The following is a 6,000-nucleotide window of genomic DNA, read 5'->3' as shown; positions in this document are numbered from 1 at the left end:
CGCCCAATGCATCAAGCCCCCAATGCAATAAGCCCCGCCCAATGCAACAAGCCCCCATCCAATGCAACAAGCCCCGCCCACGACGAGAAGCCACGCCCATAACAATAAGCCACGCCCGTGACAACAAGCCCCACCCACAGCCTGTCCCATTACGTTGCAAAATTGACAACCCTGCACTTGAGTGAGAGGCAGTGTTTGGGGAAAAGCAATACCGAGCGAGCTTCTGCATCAAAAACCATCGTAATTTGCCCATCCGGAGACAATCCGGACATTATCCCGCACCCCGAGCGCAGGCGAAGTAATCCATTCATCACTCTCTCCCCCGTGCCCTTGTTCGGTGCCTGTTGGCCATTGATTGGTCGGGTCTGAGCGGACTGGCCGGCAGGGGAGGGGAGGGGGGAAGTGCGGCCGTGCGCATGCGTGGTGCCACAGCAGGGGGTGCCGGTGTCAACAGGCGGTGGCGGGAGCGCCGGGCGGCGAGCCGAGCCGAGCCGAGCCGAGCCGAGGGGAGGTGTTGGCCGGCGGCTGCCATGAAAGTGCTCGGCTGAGGTGAGTGTCGACACCGCTCCCTGACCCCCTTCCTCACACTGCTCGTCGCCTCCCCCTGGGGTCCGCTGCCCAGGACGGCGGCCAGGGCAGCTGGGCTGGATGCCTCTCGGACGGCCCGCAGCACCGAGGCCCTGGCCCCGCAGCCCACCTACCCCAGTGACCCGGGCACGACGGGCTCTGCCGGGCCGCTCTCCGCCAACACCCCCCCCCCCCCCCCCCCACCATTCTTCGTGTCCTTACATAATAGTATGTTGTAATTCAGTATCATGTTCCTGGTGTATCTGCAGCCCTTCCAGCCGGTTACAATATGTAGCAGGCATTCCTGTTTTTGACTGTTTGCCTGGGAAGAACAAAGTGTAAGGTTCATATGATGAACTTTCCATTGCGCAGGCTTTTTAAGACAGCAGGATATTTTTAATAAAAGGAAAGGGGTATAGAGCATATGATACAAGTGAGCATTTTGGACTATGGAGCTTGTTCACTATGCCTTTTGAATGCAGCATCCCTTAGTAAATACTGTACTATTTGCTTTTGGTAATCTAAATTACATTTGAATGTGAGCAATGGATTGCAGTCCGGGTCTTTAGTGGATATTTAGTCTGCAGGTCAAGGTGTTTTTTTAAAGATGTTGCTTCAACCCTAGGGATTTTCATTCTGGGGTGTATTCAAGAGTCAAATAGTGGCCTCTGTAAAGCAGGTGTTCCTGCAAAATAAGTAATAAAGTTGTAGTGAAGGTATGAAAGATGAAGGTGATTGTGCAGAGGAGTCTTGTGGAATGGTAGATTAGCACTGGAGAATGGATCCATTTTGCCCATGATCTGTTAGTATCTACTCATTCAGTTTCATATGAATATATGAATTAGGAGCAGGCATAAGCCACTTGGTACCTTGTCATCTACAACCTAAGAGTATATAAATCCTAGCTGCTGTGATTGTAGCCTTAAATAGGTATTCTTATTTTTCCACGGGAAACCTTTACCCTCTTGCTTATCAAGAATCTATTTACCTTGGCCTTTTAAGTATTCAAATACTCTGCTTTCACAGCTCTTTGAGGATGAGAATTCCAAAGGCACATGATTCTCTGAGACAAATTTTGCCTCATCTGTGTTGGATTACCCTTTACTCTTAAACAATGATTTGTAGTTCTAGGTTTTCCTAAAGAGAGAGAATCTTGTCCACATCCACCCTGTCAAGACTGCAGAATCATGTATATTTTAATTGTCCATTCTTGCTCTTCTAACCTCCAACAAATACAAGCCTAACTTGACAAACGTTTCCTCATAAACAACCTGCCCATTCCAGATATTAATCCAGTAAACCTTTCCTGAACTACTTTCAATGCAATAACATCCTTCCTTAAAGAAGATGACACTGTACATGGTACTCCAGATGAGATCTTACCAGTGCCAAACATAACTGAAGTATAACCCACTCCTTAAATCCCTTTAACATTAAATCTTTATCCAGGTCCTTTTCAATTAACCTAGCTAAATTGTGTTTATGCATTTATATTCCAGTAGCTCATGTAAGATAAAACTGTTATAACGTATTGTATTTTCATCTTAATTACATCTCTGATTTCATATGAAATGAAAATCCTCATACTTGGATGTCCAGTTTTTTGGTCCACTTAATAGTCTCCTGAGCTGCCATTTGGATTAATAAGGTGTCTCCCATGACCTATAGGTCATAACAGGCAGAGGTCCCTGGCTTCAACATTCATTATTGTCATTGATCTGTCCAACAGAATCATAACGTTTACGTTGAGCTTAGGTTCTCATGGCTGCTGACAAACTTTGAGTCAACTAGCACTTCCCCTTTGTGAAACAGGTTTCCATTTTATCTCCATCCACAGTGGAGATTGAAGCCAGGGACCTCTGCTGTAGAGTTAGTGATGAGATTTGTGATGTTGGATGTATCTCTCAGTTCCTTCCAGGGTGGTGATTTGTAACCAAATCACAGATGTTGCCTGGTCTTTCCACCAGTTAGAAAAGTATTTCATTACTGTTGTCTGTTTTTAACTTTCATGACTTAATGGATTCATTTTAGGTACTTGGGCTTCTTGGAGTGTACACCTCTGCATTGTGATTACTTGGAAAAAATTAGGGTAATGGGCATTGCAGGCAACTAAAAATGACACTGTTTGAAAATGTGCATTGGTGGGAAGCATTGTGTTATAAATATTATTGTGAAACTAATACTAGGCTGTGATGAGTTTGTTACTTTAATTGCATGGTCATCGAAACATTCACAGCACTGGTCGTTATCTATGCTCCTTCCTCATGTTATATATCCTTGAAGGATTAGTTTTGTGCTAGGGAAGCTAGTAGCACATTTCATGTTTTTACTTGATTGTGTTGACAAATGGGATTAGTTAAAGTAATTTCTTGGTAAAAGTGCGGTTTTAAGGAAGTCTGTAGGTATTGCAAAAAATAATTTATGCTATTTCAGTATTAAACCATTATAATATTTTAAAAATCAAAACGGATAACCTTAAAATTAGGTGTTTTTCTATCAAACTTGGGGCACACACTGGAATTTTAGGTATTTTTAATTACAATAATCCCGTACTGTCCTGGTGAAATATTGCCATTCCGTAATTCGTCTGGACTCATTGATAGCATTTGTGTCATTTAGTCATGGAGAGAGATGGCACAGAAACAGACCCTTCAGCCCTCCAAGTCCGCACTGATCATCAGGCACCCATTTACACTAATCCTACATTGGTGCCATTATTTTATTTTCCCCACATCGTCATTAACTCCACCCGCTGCCTCATTTGACTGCTAACCTACACACTAATGACAATTTGCAGTGGCTGATTAATATCCCAACTATCCTTGTGATGTGGGAGGAAACTAGAGAACCTGAGGGAACCATAGTCACAGGGAGAATGTGCAAACTCTACGTAGATAGTACCTGACTTCAGGATTCAACCCAGGTCACTTGGCACTGTGAGGCAGTGGCTCTACTACCTCCACCCTCAGTCTAAGAGCACTGAGAAGGCAGCCTCTCTGATGTATCGTACCTTTTGAGATGAAACACTAAAGCTTAGTCTTCCTGTTAAGATGGATATAAAACATCCTAATGGTACTATCTGAAGAAGAACGTGAACTGTCTTAGCTGACATTCATTCATCAGCCAACACCATCCGAACACATTATATCTGTGTTCATTTCATCACTGTGTGTAAATTGGCTGCTTCAGTTGTTTACTGAAAAGTAACCCTTGACCATTTTTTTTCATTTGGATGTGAAGTGGATTTTGGTTATGGTCAGTATGTTAAAAGCATTATAGAAGTAATATTCTTTGACCATTCATACAGCTGGTAGGTTGCTTAAGCTGCTTCGTTTTGAGTGTTAAGATATAAATGTTTACTACTTGCAGTGTCATAGTTTATTAACGAAGTGCTATTTTAGGAACATGAGTTATTAACAAAAAATTAGAAACATCCAAATGTTTGTTTCAAAAATTGAATCCAAACATCTTGGATTTCTAATTCCTGTTTACAGAAAATAGTTTGACTTAATTCTACAACTCTTGACTGCTTCCAATAACGAATGTAGTGTATCTTAACATTTTATGGCACTTCACTGCTGGTTGGCTCTCTAGCAAATTGGGGGAAATAGGTTTGGGGGAAAAACATGGTTATTCACCAATATAATCTGTTTTATATAATTTTATTGATTTTTATCTAGATTCTATCCCTTGTTTACAGTAAAATAATTTTTTTTGAGGTTTAGATGGAGGGGATGCATGAAATAAAGACGATGCAGGGAAAAATGGTGGTTAATATTAGCAGAATCAGAGGACTTGTTGATCACTGAACAGTTACTCCCCCCAGGCTATTCTGACAGCAGCTCTCCAAATCCACCATCTTTACCAACAAGGAGGACAAGGGCAGCAGGTGCATGGGGATTCTTCTCCAAGTCATGCATCTTCCTGACTTGGAAGTAAATTGCTATTTGTTCATCGCTGCTAACTCTAAATGCTGGAACTCCTGCTCCAGCAGCATTCTGGGAATATCTTTACCAGAAGGACTTCAACAGTTCAAGGCAGTAGCTCACCAGCTTCTCAGGGTAATTACGGATGGGCAATAAACACTGGCCTTGCCAGCAATGCCCAGGTCTCAAAAAAAGAATGAACAGGCGTAAAAAGACTGCGTCTCAACAAGACTAGATGGTTTGTAATCTGGTCATCCCATCTGCTCTCATTTTTACTATTCTTGTTTTAATGTCGGCTGAAGAGTGAAATATTGACCTGATCAACTGGGCAGAATCTCTCTGCTCTTCAGAATAGTTCATGACACCTCTTAAATCCATCCATCCCCTCAGATGGAATTGCGGTTTGCTGTTTCATCTGGAAGATGCCACCTTCCCATAGATGGTAGAAATCATCTAAATTGGAAAAATGTAATTTTTTTTTAAAAAGGCATACATAACTTACAATTAATCTCTTGAGTGTTAGTTGTTTGACGGGTGTTTTGAGTCTTACGGACAAATAGTACGGACAAATAATTACGGACAAACTCTGTTTGGCCAGAAATGATTTCAAATTGGTCTTTCCATAGTTTGAAGAAAACAGTCCAAATATGTAGTTATAGGCTAAAATTGTTAGAATATTGTAATTGACAGTGGTGAAATTTTTTTGGTGCACCATCTTTTAGTGCTGAGATATTTCTTTAACTCTGTCAAGAATGGTATTTTTCAATGTGCATCTGTTGTAGCATGATGATGAATGTTTTTTAAAATTCCACTTGTATATGTAGAATTGGATTGCTGTGGCATTCTAGGTTGCTGGATAAGGCCACACAGCTTTGTGGTATGATTATGAAATAGGAACATAAAATTGGTAAATATGTGCAAACTGCCTGATTTCTGCAGAAAAAATTCTTCCACCACCAGCTCCTGCTGGACAACTGTACCCCTGGCAACTAAGATCCATGACAAAATCCTGGTCAACGTGCCTTGGGGTCCATCTGTCAATGAAGGCTTCTAATGCATCACAGAGCCTTTGGCTGTCTGTGGGAAAAGTGTTCAAAGATCAAGACCTTGCCCAGCACCAAGCTCATGATCTACAAAGCACCAATTGTCATTGTCTCCTGCATGCGTCAGAGCCAAGAAAGGCTTGCAGTAGGTGGAGTCAGCAGTGCTTATAGCCAAGCTGTTTAATCTGACGGTGTGGGCAATTGCCCAAGAATGCCCTGTCCACAAATAGAACGAATGCAGTCTAATTATCACCAATTCATCTATTCTCAATCATTAGCAAGGAAATAAAAGGGATTGTTGGCAGTGCTATCACGTTGCACTTACTCGCCCACAACCAGCTCATCAAGGCTCAGTTTGGGTTTTGTCAAGACTATTTGGTTCCAGGCTACATTGCAGCTGTGGGCCAAGCATGGCCAAGACTGAACACCAGAGATGAGATGCAGTGAGGGTGAGTGCACTTGAC

The 6,000-nt window shown here is 42.3% G+C and overlaps 1 protein-coding gene across 2 annotated transcripts in view; it reads left to right on the top strand.

Moving 5' to 3' along the window:
* Positions 1-232: 232 nt before the first annotated feature.
* The window catches only part of tex2 (testis expressed 2), a 78,500-nt gene continuing 72,732 nt past the window's right edge, over positions 233-6,000 (top strand). Inside the window, exon 1 of one of the 2 annotated variants that reach the window (XM_052032797.1) lies at positions 233-549. The gene's annotated coding sequence lies outside the window, so the exon portion shown is untranslated. The remainder of the gene's footprint in view (positions 550-6,000) is intronic. The other variant, XM_052032796.1, reaches the window with a different exon arrangement.

This window comes from Pristis pectinata, chromosome 18 (genome assembly GCF_009764475.1).
Source record: "Pristis pectinata isolate sPriPec2 chromosome 18, sPriPec2.1.pri, whole genome shotgun sequence".
Classification (NCBI taxonomy): domain Eukaryota; kingdom Metazoa; phylum Chordata; class Chondrichthyes; order Rhinopristiformes; family Pristidae; genus Pristis; species Pristis pectinata.
The sequence above is the reverse complement of the archived record's forward strand: the minus strand, read 5'-3'. Positions and strand labels throughout refer to the sequence as shown.